Here is a 12,566-nt window from a genome sequence, read left to right as displayed (position 1 = left end):
CGGTATTTCGTTCCTTTTAATGGCTGAGTAATATTCCATTGTGTGTATGTGCCACTTCTTCTTTATCCACTTCTCTGTCGATGGACATTTAGGTTGTTTCCATGTCTTGGCTATTGAAAATAGTGCTGCAGTGAACATCGGAGTACATGTGCCTTTGCGAGTCATGGTTTTCTCTGGATAGATGCCCAGGAGTGGGATTGCTGGATCAAATGGTAGTTCTATTTTTACTTTTCTGAGGAATTGCCATACTGTTTTCCACAGTGGTTGTACCAATTTACTTTCCCACCAACAGTATAAAAGGGTTCCTTTTTCTCCACACCCTCTCCAGCACTTATTGTTTGTAGACTTTTCTATGATGGCCATCCTGGCTAGTATAAGGTGGTACCTCATAGTGGTTTTGATGTGCATTTCTCTAATAATGAGTGATGTTGAACATCTTTTCATGTGTTTTTTGGCCATCTCTATGTCTTCTTTAGAGAATTATCTGTTTAGATCATCTGCCCATTTTTTTGATGGGGTTGTTTGTTTTTTGGTATGGAGCTGCAGAAGGTGTTTATAAATTTTGGAGATTAATCCTTTGCCAGTCAAATCATTTGCAAATATTTTCTCCCATTCTGTGGGTTGTGTAGACTTAATAATGGCTATTCTGACCACTTTGAGATGATACCTCATTATAGTTTTGATTTGCATTTCTCTAATAATTAGTGATGTTGAGCATTTTTCATGTCTTTTTTGTCCATCCGTATGTCTTCTTTGGAGAAATGTCTATTTAGGTCTTTGCTTATTTTTCAATTGGGATATTTTGTTTTTCTGCTGTTGAGTTGTATGAGTTGTTTATATATTTGGGAAATTAAGCCCTTATTGGTTGCATTATTTGCAACTATCTTCTCTCATTCTGTAGGTTGTTTTTTCATTGTTGCTCTTTTTTTTTTTTTTTTTTTTTTTTTTTTTTTTTTAGTGGTTTCCTTTGCTGTGCAAAAGCTTATAAGTTTGATTATGTCCCATTCGTTTATTTTTGGTTTTGTTTCTATTGCCTTGGGAGTGTTTGGTTTTTGTTTTTTGATTTTTTTTTTTTTTTTTACCAATTTTGGGACACAGATTCTGCAGCAGAATCCAGCCTTTATAGCAATAGGTGGATTATTATAAACTATGAAGTCTCTGACACTCCAGATCCATGCTTTCAGTGACCACACAAACAGACTGCAGAACACCAGTATCTGCCAAAGTAAATGGGGCAGGGACCTCTGAGGAGGGGTCCCATGTGGGTAAGGGAGGCATCTGGGGAAAGCAGTGGTTTGTTGTTTTCTTGAGAAGTTACCTACTGCACTCTGGTAAAGATTGGGGGGTGAAAAATCACCACAGTGCAAGCCTCCTTTATTCTAGAGACTCTGTCATGTAGGTAATAGAGGGCAGTCTATGGTCATACCATCCTGAATGCACCCAATCTCGTCCGATAATAGAGGGGAAGTAGTACAGGCCAAAAAGTGTGGCTATAGCTCTTGTGTGAGGGGTTGATGGTATGAAGGTGACAGAGTGGAGAGAGCTAGGCTCCTGTCATACAGATGGTCCCTTGAGCCTGTCTGATTAGGAGGAATGAGGTGCAGCATCATAATCTTGGGGAGGGGGAGAGTGGGCAGATTATGGCCATTACATGATTTGGGTCCAGGGTAGGGGTGGGGGAGTGTTGGAAGTGGGTTATTCTTCACACAGAGGTCAGACTTCTTGGGAGGGATGGCCCTCCAAGCCAGATCCAAGCCATGTCTGTGACCTACACCCCAGCTCACGGCAATGCCAGATCCTTAACCCACTATGCAAGGCCAGGGATTGAACCCGCAACCTCCTGGTTCCTAGTCAGATTCGTTTCTACTGCACCACGATGGGAACTCCCACATTCCCTTTCTTATAGTATCTTCCATCATGGTCTATCCCAAGAGACTAGATATAGTTCCCTGTGCTATACAATAGGATCTCATTTATTTGCATGATCATTTGATTAACAGTTCAGTCTCTCCCCACCCCACTGGCTCTGCTTTGGACCACATGAGGCACATCCTCAGCTTCTGGCCCAGTGCCTGGCACACAGTAGGCCCTGAGTAACCATGTGTTAACAAACACAGGGAAGAAAAACATTGAAGGAGCATCTCAAGGTGGTCGTGTCCCCAAAGGCCTGACCTGGTACCTCTGGACCCCCTCCCCACTGACCACCTAAACTTTGTCTCCAGCAAGGCCCTGTTGTCACTTGGGTAGGTTTATCCAAAGGGCATGTGGGGCTTCAGCAACAATTGAAAGAGTGAAGAAAAGGTGTTGTTTAAGCCGCCCAGGTTGTGGTCCTTGGCTGTGGCAGCCCTAGGGAACCAAGACGTGGTTTCTGCAATCAGGAGGCCCCGGTGGCCCATTGCAGCTGATACCACCAAGTGCCCACCAGGTCCACTGCTCACACCTCCACCAGCTGCCATGGCTTCTCCTCCAGGCTTGGACTCCAGCCTCCTGGAGAATCACCCTTTGCATCACTGGGGCAGAAGCAGGTGAGGAGTAAGGAGGGTCTCTTCAACCAAGTGGGAACTGATCTTCAGAGCACCCTGTGGGATCTGGTTGATCTGGGACTTCACCTGAAACTGCTCACCTTTCTCAGATTCTTCCATGGCCTTGTCCTGCTCCCCCACCCCAATGGTATCTCCTGGGATTTCCTTCCTAGATGTCACTTGCACCAACGTCTCACCTCAGGCTCTGCTTCTCGGGGTCCAGGCCAAAGCTCAAGGGTACAGCAGTGGCCCTAGGAGGCAACCCCCAGAGTCTGGGGCTCTGGCACAAGATGACTTCCAAGCAGAGGTGGGTCAAGGGCTGAGGGGCTCAGTGGCCCCCATTCTGGAGCATTGAGGTTCTGAGAAGCCAAAGAGGAGAGAGGCACAGGACCAGAAGGTGTTTCTGGTGATGGAAGGAGGAGAGAAACAGAAAACGAATGGCTCTAGTGGATCTGTGACCAATTTAGGGCCCAAGAAAGCACTGGCCCAAACCCTCATCTCCTGCAGTCAGAGAAGACTAGGGTCGGGCCATTTTAAGAGAAGCAGAACTTGAGGGCTACCCGAATTCACGGCTGCAGTTGTTCTCCTGGGCCAGAGTCAGGGCCCTAATGGGGAAGGAGTGAAGTCCCCTTTGGGGTGGGAGGGTGTCCCCTGAAAGACAGCAACAAGGGTAGAAGAGGAAGGACGGACTCTAGGCTGTGTACCTAGCCACCCACTTTGAGTGGAGAGAGAAATGGCCCAAAGCTGGACGTCTTTATGGGCAGTGGGACGTTGCTTGGTTGGCTGGTTGGGGCCTGTATAACAAGACTGCAAGTTTCCATGGTGGCCACACGGGGATGAATCCATGGGAAGAAGCAGCCTGTGGCAGGATCTTGGTGTCACCCAGAACACCCATGGGAACACCCAGGACTGAGGAAGCACAACACAGCCAGGCAGGCAGGACACGGAAATGTCCCTAAACACCCGTCCCCCACTTGCTCAGGGCACACTCAGGCATGAAGATCAGTGATGATGGCCAGAAGTGGGCTGTGGCATGGTCTTCCTCTCGCCGAAGCTAGTCTAGTGATCATCCACCCATCAGCCCCCAGTGTGCTGCCCTTCAAAGAGACCACCAGCCACTCAGGGGCAGCAAATCACAGCAGTTCATCCTGACTGGGATCCTCATGTATTCTGAGTGGATCAGCATCTCCTGTCTGAACCACTCTTTGAGGACTCCTGGTATCTGACTCACCAACATGGGATCCTGCTCAACATTACCTGGGGCCAGGGAGCCTTCACAGCCAAGGACATGTAAGTCGTGGTGGGCACACGTCTGTGAGATCCATAGTCCCACAAAATTCCATAGTGAGCAGAAGTTTCCGGCCAATGGAGCAGGAGAGAAGCCTCTGGAAGTTGTAGCTGACCTGACGTTTAAGCACGTGCCCTGTAGGGCTGGATATTGCTCCTTAGGGTCCCACCTGCCACCAGAGGTCTATTGTGATGCGATGCTTGTCTCGGAACCAGCAGCCATCCTGGTAGGCCCGACTCCACTCATCATCATCCCCAGGAACAAATATAGGGGAGGAGTGCTTCTCACCACTGATGCTATGTTTGATGGGTCGACTGAGGGTTGAGAGGTCCTCGTTACCCAATGGAAGACTCTTCCACCAGGAAGATCACGCAGGAGTTCAAGCCACAGCTTCCACCTGATAATTTGGGGCTCCTGATGTCAGGAGACAAGCAGTAAAGAAAAGGCCTTTACTTGGTTGGGGAACTGACCCTGGTGGTCTTGAAGGAACAGAAACAGGAGTGGTGTGCTCAGATCACAGACCCAGCACAGCATCTCTGGGTACCAACTCTGACCAGACAGCATTGCCACCATTCCTGATACGCCTCAGACCCTGCCCCCCAGCAGGTGGAGGTGACCCCGTCAGGCCCAACACCCGGCCAGCAGTGCAGCCACACCTGAGCGGAGTGGAGACCAAATGCCAATAGCATGGATTTGTTTGCTGGGGTAACCATGGCAAAGTGCCATGGAGCACGTGACTTAAACCACAGAAAGGTATTGTCTCACAGCTCCAGAGGCAAGGAGTTCAAGATCAGAGAGTCAGCAGGGTGGCTCCTTCTGCGCACCATGAGGGAAGGGGCTGCCCTGGGCCTCTGTCCTCGGTTCTAGATGGCCTTCTCCTCCCCGCCTCCCCTTATCAGCTGTCCTCTGCTCGTGTTTGCCTCTTTGTCCAAGTTCCCCCTTTTGAAAAGGACACCAGTCATATTGGATCAGAGCCCATCCTAACAGACTCATTTTACCATCATTTTAACCTCTGTAAAAACCTGATCTCCAAGGCTGTGGAGAAAAGGGAACCTGCCTACACTGTTGGTGGGAATGTTAATTGGCACAGCCACTATGGAGAATGGTACAGAAGTTCCTCCAAAAAGTAAAAATAGAACTGTGATATGATCAAGCCATCCCTCTCCTGGGCATATATGTGGAGAAAAACATAGTTTAAAAAGATACATGCACCCAAATGTTCAAACAGCACTATTTATAATAGCCAAGACATGGGAACAACTTGTGTCCATTGACAGATGAATAAATAAAGAGGATGTGGAGTTCCCGTCGTGGCGCAGTGGTTAAGGAATCCGACTAGGAACCATGAGGTTGCGGGTTCGGTCCCTGCCCTTGCTCAGTGGGTTGATGATCCGGCGTTGCCGTGAGCTGTGGTGTAGGTTGCAGACGCGGCTCGGATCCTACATTGCTGTGGCTCTGGCGTAGGCCGGTGGCTACAGCTCTGATTCGACCCCTAGCCTGGGAACCTCCATATGCTGCGGGAGCGGCCCAAGAAATAGCAAAAAGACAAAAAAATAAATAAATAAATAAAAAATAAATAAAGAGGATGTATTATGTCTGCACATGGAATATATCTCAGCCATAAAAAAGAACGAAGTAATGCCATTTGCAACAACACAGATGGAACTAGAGAAGTAAGTGAAGTAAGCCAAATAGAGGAAGACAAATATGTGATATCACTTATATGTAGAATCTGCAAAAACAAACAAACAAAAAGATACAAAGGAACTTATTTACAAAACAGAAACAGACTCACAGACATAGAGAACAAACCCTTATGGTTACCAAATGGGAAAGGGCAGGAAGGATAAGATAGGAGTTTGGGATTAACAGATACACACTACTGTACATAAAACAGATGACCAACAAGGACCTACTGTATAGCACAGGGGACTATATTCAATATTTTATAATAACCTATAAGGGAAAAGAACCTGAAAAAATAGATATATATTTATGTAACTAAATCACTTTGCTGTACACCTGAAATGAACACTACATTGTAAATGAACTATACTTCAATTTTAAAAAGACCCTAGGAGTTCTCTTTTGGTGCAGGAGGTTAAAGATCCAGGGCTGTCATTACAATGGCTAGGGCCACTGCTACGGTGCATGTTCAATCCCTGGCCTAAGAGCTTCTATATGCTGTGGGTTCTGCCAAACAGAAACAAAAACAAAAGCAAAAAACCATCTCCAAATATAATCACACTCTGAGCTACTGAGGGCTAGGACTACAGCACAGGAATTTAGATCAGGGGTAGGTGGCGCAGGGGACATAATTCAACCCATAACAGGGAGGGAGATGTTGAATATCCTTTATGGCCTCAGCACCGGCTGCAGCAGCAGGTCTGAAGCTCATCCTACTGACCCTCTCTGGCAAAGCTTCCCTCAGATAATGCAACCAACCAGGCTCTGGAAGAAGCCAGGACAAGAAGAAGCCAATCCACAACAAGAAGCCAGTGACTCTGAGGCACGAGGGCTGGGCTCCTCCCCACCACTGTGTGTTCCTCTGCTGGCTGCAACTTGCACCCATGCTTCTCCCTGGAGACCTGCTCTCACACTACAGGAACTGCTTTGGACAGAAAGCTGGATGTGCCCAGGATGCTAAGACCTTCAGAGCAGCCTATAGATGATGTAATAGACAAAATTGTCACCATAACAAAGACCACTGGATGGGGCCGGTGTCTTCCCCACTTAACAACTGGATTTCTCTGTCCAAATGTCACTGATCCCAGGAGCTAATTTGGGGAAACGACTGACCTAGTCCTCAGAAAAAGGCCCTCAAGACTCAGATCCACTGTGTCATTTCTGGGAATGTGGCAGGTGGAAGAGAAAAGAGCTCCCCCAAAGCCACCTCCCAGGACCCAGGGGAAGGCATGGCTTCTTGTTTCTATTGCTGCTATAACAAATGACCACAAACTTAGTGCCTTAAAACAGCACAAAAAAACACAAAAGAAGAAATACAAATGGCCAACAAACATGTGAAAAAATGCTCAACATTGCTAATTATTAGAGAAACACAAATCAAAACTACAGTAGGGTATCAGTTCACACTGGTTAGAATGGCCATCATTAATTAGTCTACAAATAACAAATGTTGGAGAGGGTGTGGAGAGAAGGGAACCCCCCTTCACTGTTGGTGGCGATATAAGCTGGTACAACCACTTTTGAAAACACTATGGAGGTTCCTCAGAAAACTAAGGATAGAACTACAATGTGATCTAGCAATCCCACTCCTAGGCATATATCTATCTAGACAAAACTATAATTCAAAAAGATACATGCACCCTTACATTCATATCAGCACTATTTACAGTAGCCAAAACATGGAAGCAAACTAAATGTCCATTGACAGATGAATAGATAAAGATGTGGTACATATATACAATGGAATACTACTCAGCCATAAAAAAGAATGAGTAATGCTGTCTGCTGCCACATGGATGTAACTAAAGATTATCATGCTAAGTAAAGTTAAGTTAGAAAGCAAAGGACAGACACCATATGATATCACCTACATGTGGAATCTAAAATATGACACAAATAAACCTATCCACAAAACAGAATCAGATTTGCAAGCACAGAGAACAGACTTGTGGTTGACAAGGAGGAGGGGATTGGGGGAGGGATGGAATGGGAGGTAGGAGTTAGCAGATGTAAGCTATTATACATGGAGGGGATAATCAACAATATCCTACTGTAGAGCACAGAGAACTAACTATATTCAGTGTCCTGTGATAAACCGTAATGGAAAAGAATGTATTTTGTAAAAGCGTGTGTGTGTATCACTGAATCACCTTGCTGTACATCAGAACTTAACACATCATAAGTCAACTAGACTTTATTAAAAATTTTTAATAAACACAAACTGAGTATGCTATAGTCCTATAGGTTAGACATCCAACACAGGTCTCACTGAGCTAAAAATCAAGGTGTGGGCAGGGCTGGCTCCTTCTGGAGGCTCAGGGGAGAATCTACATCCTTGCCTTTCCAGCTTCTAGAGGCCTTTCCCATTCCTTGGCTCCCAGCCTCCATCCTCCATCTTCAAAGCCAAGAAAGCTGCATGTCTCCAGTCCTGCTTCTATTTTCATGTCTCTCTCTAACCACAGGTGGGAAAGATTCTTTGCTTTCAATAATTCAAGTGATTAGCTTCTGCCTTCCCAGAGAATTTTCCCCTCCTAAGGTTCTTAACCATCTACAAAGTATCTTTTTCCTCTAAGGTAAATATTCAGTGTCCAGAGGTTATGATGTAGGCATCTTGGTGGGGGGCATCGTTCTGCCTACACAGTGCACAACTATCTAGAACTGTCTGTTCAAAAGGATGGGTGTGAGACATAGAGAACAGGCTTGTGGTTGCCAAGGGGTAGAGGGGTGGGGAAGGGAGGGGTTGGGAGTCTGGGATTAGCAAAGGCAAACTATTTATATAGGGTGGATAGACAAGTTTCTACTGTAGAGCACAGGGAACTCTGTTCAATATCCTGTGACAAACTGTAATGGAAAAAGATATGAAAAAGAATATAAGGAGTTCCCATTGTGGCTCAGCGGTAATGAATCCATTAGGACTCGAGTTTGATCCCTGGCCTCGCTCAGTGGTTAAGGATCCAGTGTTGCCTGAGCTGTGGTGTAAGTCGCAGACACGGCTCGGATCTGGTGTTGCTGTGTCTGTGGTTGTGGCTGTGGTGTAGGCCAGCAGCTACAGCTCCAATTTGACCCCTAGCCTGGCAGCTTCCATATGCCAAGGGTGCTGCCCTAAAAAGACAAAAAAAAAAAAAAAAAAAAAAAAAAAAAAGAATATATACATGTATAACTGAATCACTTTGCTCTACAGCAGAAATTTAACACATTGTAAAGCAACTATACTTAAAAAAAAAAAAAAGCAGCAGTGTGCATCGTGGTTTAAGCAATCCCAGCCAAGCCAGGACCTAAGCCCCAGGCTCTGACCTCCCCACAGCCTCAGTTTCCTCAACCGTAAAGTGAGGAAATATTATCACTTGCCTTGTAGGGTGGTTGTAAGTCTTGAATAGGTGGCACACTTTTGTCTCTAAACCCAGGGACTAGAACGTAAAAAGTGCTGAATCGTGTTGATCATCAATACAGATCACAGTTGCGGCGAAATGGACCCCGGTGGCGGTCTTTGTCTGCCTACCACGTCTCTGAAAACCTCCCACCTAACCTCCGGTACAAGTGATTCAAGTCAGACTGAAATTCCTCAACTGAAAAATGGAGTCATTGAAGAAGAACTTCAGAAAGTGGTTGTGAGAATTGATTTCATCATTAATCTTATATTTAAAAATTGTTCCCATGCCAGATACCAACCTGAGCTGCAGTGATGACAGATAGGCTGGAGGCCCCTGGCACATGGGTAGTGCAGGCCTCCTTGGGACAGACCGCAGGGCAGCCAGCACCCACGTGGATGTCCAGGGAGCAGCTCAGGGAGGGTGGGATGGGACTTTGACCAGGCAAACGTGCTAATGCCAGTGCCCTCCGGCTTGGCTGCAGCAGCGCATTGACTTGTCAGTTCAATGGGCTCACTGGGTCTTCCAGTCCTGTTGAAACAATTCTAGGTGTTAAATCTCTCTTTGATAACAGCCAGCATGGGTTCTGTTTCCCCACTTGGACCCTGACTCACACAGTGAGGGTAGGGGGCATTGTCCCCGGGGAAATGACCCTTAGAGATAGGTTCTGGGGTGTGGTCGAGTCCGGACACAGTGCTGAGCTCTTGGCTGGGGGAAATGTGCCAGTGACCCAGACCATGCTGAGCATCCCAATCAGTCAAACACCACCTGCTGTTGCTTTGAGTGAAGTTCTTACCAAAGCCAGAGTCCAGGGTGGGGGCAGGGAGGGGGCCCTTAAAGACTGGAGGCGACTTCAAGGGCTGTGGGGGGTGTGGCCAGTTCTAACCCAGCAGAAAGAAAATGAGAAACCACAGTTTAAACTTGGAACTCAAGTCACAGAAAACCAGAGAATTTCTATCACACGTCCCAGAGAATCTATTATCTGCTGTAGCCATAGAGGTAACCTTGCTGAAAGACAGACATGGGCTTTGTGACTATTGCAGAATTACAATGTCAGGTGAATTCAAAGGCTTGACATCTATCCCATGTGGACATGGCTTTTGAAAAGAGTATGACCCTGAGGTCTGACATTGTCTCCATTGGGTCTGGTTGGAGCTAAGAATCTTGCCCCTTGAGTCTGTTTCCAGCTGGTGGGAACAGCTGCTGGCTCATGTCTTGAGAGACCAGCCTCTCTTGCTTAAAGACCCTGTGTGGTTTCCTCTGCAGACCAGGTCTGACAGTGGGAAATATTTCTGTTGAGATGGTCCCCTGGTGTCCTCGGTGACGGTGGGAGTCCACATGCAAAAAAAAAAGTTGTAGCATTTAACTGCCCCAAAGACAAGGGACAGTGTTTGTTGTAATGATCAGTAAGACAGGTGTCATCAGAATGCTTTGACCCACATGATCTTTGGTGGTGTCTAATGGACCTCAAAAAGTGAAATGAAGGAATTTCCATTGTAGCTCAGCGGTAATCGACCTGACTAGAATCCATGAGGACTCAGGTTCAATCCCTGGCCTCTCTCAGTGGGTTAAAGGATCAGCATTGCCTGTGAGCTGTGGTGTAGGTCACAGATGCAGCGCAGATCCTCGGTTGCTGTGGCTGTGGCACAGGATGGCACCTGCAACTCTGATTCCACCGTGGCCTAAGAACTTTCATATGCTATGGGTGCAGCCCTAACAAGACAAAAAAAAAAAAATGAAATGAATAACAGCCAAATTTCCAAAGGAAGCCAGTTCCACGACCCAGAGAGCCTCGCTTAAAGGGGAGGTTGAGCATTGGAGGAAGGATCTTGCAACATTGCCACAAATCTTCCTCTGATTCCTCCCTGGAGGGGCCCTGGGCCATTTACTAGGGTCAAGTATGCACTGGGAAAGGGAAATGCCAAGATCTTTAGAGACTTCTGGACATTGTCTCTGAAGTGATATTAATTTCTAGGAAATGTTTAGGAAAGCAAAATGTCCTTATGCTCTACAGTCAAAGTGGGGACTCAAGGCAGAGAGGAGAATGAGGCTTGGGCCCAAATCTGACTCATGGTAGGCTAACTTCTCCCCCAGTTCCAGGATGTATCACTGGGGTGGATATACATGGCCCCTTGCAGAGTCCCCAGACTGACTCCCCTGCCCAGTGGGATGAGGGCCGTCGCCAGAAGGAAGGCTAAGGAATTGCCCTCCCTCCAGGAATCGTAAACCAAAAGAGATGCTCCACTGGGGAAACTGCGGAGATCACACAGGGTCTGGAGAGACAGCTGCCCCTGGAGTGATCCAGGCCGTTGAGTCCAGCCTATAATTAATGCACAACATGGTCACCAGCACCTGTTCAGGAGCAGACCCAGACCCAGAGCCCCAGACGCTGGAACAGGTCACCTGTCCACCACCCCCACCACGTGTGGTACACAACTCCTTCCCCCAAAAGACTCGCCCACCCACCTGGGGGCGCTGGAGCAGCACCTCCCTGAAGCCGATGCCCACTTGGGAACCCCTCCAGACCTGTGGCTCGATGCCCACTTGGGAACCCCTCCAGACCTGTGGCTCTCGGGGAGACCTGCAGACCTACCTGCCTGGCCCTGGTCCCCCATGACTGATGCCTGGAGGCCTCAAACCCAGTGCGCCTCTCCTCTGTCAACCCCAGTCCAGAGCCCACAGGACAAGGCCCAAGAAGACTGTATTTGAGGATGAATTGCCCTCTAGGCCCTCCTGGGCACCAAGAGGTCTATTGGAGCCACCCGTGGGGAACGTAGGCCTAGGTCCCATCCTGTTCCTGACCATGAGCTCAAGTACCCACTAGTGAGCAGTGGAAGGGATTGGAGTTGCTATGCTGCAATATTCCAGGACCAGTACACAGGTTCTTGGAGCTCCAGCAGGAGGCGGTCTCCACACAGGCAAATCCAGCAGCTGGAGGCCCTGCTGAACTCACTCCCCACCACCCTGAAGCCAGAAGGAGGCCCATGTTGCTGCCAGTGCCTGGAGGGAATTAAAGAAGAAGCTGATGATCTGATGGCCCCTCCTCCAGGAAGCCTTCCCAGAACCTCCTCCCGGACCCCCATGGAGACCCCAGATTTCAGCCTGTCCCTTGGAAGCAGGTACTGCCCTACATCCCAGTAGAATAAACACTTATTAAATACCTACTATGTACAGCTTTTTAAAAAATTATTATTATTGCTCAGTTTATTACGTTAATAGTTGTACAATGATCATCATAATCTGATTTTATAGGATTTCCATCCCACACCCCCAGCGCATCCTCCTACCCCCCAAACTGTCTCCTTTGGAAACCATAAGTTTTTCAAAGTCAGTGAGTCAGTATCTGTTTTGCAAAGAAGTTCACTGTGTCCTTTTTTCAGATTCCACATGTCTGTGATAGCATTTGATGTTGGCGTCTCATTGTCTGACTGTCTTCACTTAACAGCTTTTTTTTTAAAAAAAATGGATTTCTTGGGAAATGACAACGAATTGTCATAAACCTAATCTGGTAGAGACTCTGACCGCAGTTGCAGCTCCGGATGTGAGTTTTTTTGTTTTTTTTGGTGGGGGGGAGCGGTTTATTGGTAGAAGTTCCTGGGCTAAGGATCAAATCCATGCCACAGCAGTGACAACACCAGATCCCTACCCCACTGAGCAACCAGGGAGCTCCCCAGACATGGTTTAGAAGTACTCCAGCATGTG

The 12,566-nt window shown here is 47.3% G+C and overlaps 1 pseudogene; it reads left to right on the top strand.

Moving 5' to 3' along the window:
- The first annotated feature begins 10,378 nt into the window (after positions 1-10,378).
- Positions 10,379-11,898, top strand: LOC110256998 (occludin/ELL domain-containing protein 1 pseudogene; annotated as a pseudogene).
- The last annotated feature ends 668 nt before the right edge of the window (positions 11,899-12,566 follow it).

This window comes from Sus scrofa, chromosome 1 (genome assembly GCF_054392235.1).
Source record: "Sus scrofa isolate SSC_HxYL_T2T_F1_AM1 chromosome 1, Sscrofa_HxYL_maternal_Yorkshire_Landrace_v2.0, whole genome shotgun sequence".
Taxonomy (NCBI): Eukaryota; Metazoa; Chordata; class Mammalia; order Artiodactyla; family Suidae; genus Sus; species Sus scrofa.
This window is presented reverse-complemented; position numbering and strand designations above follow the sequence as displayed.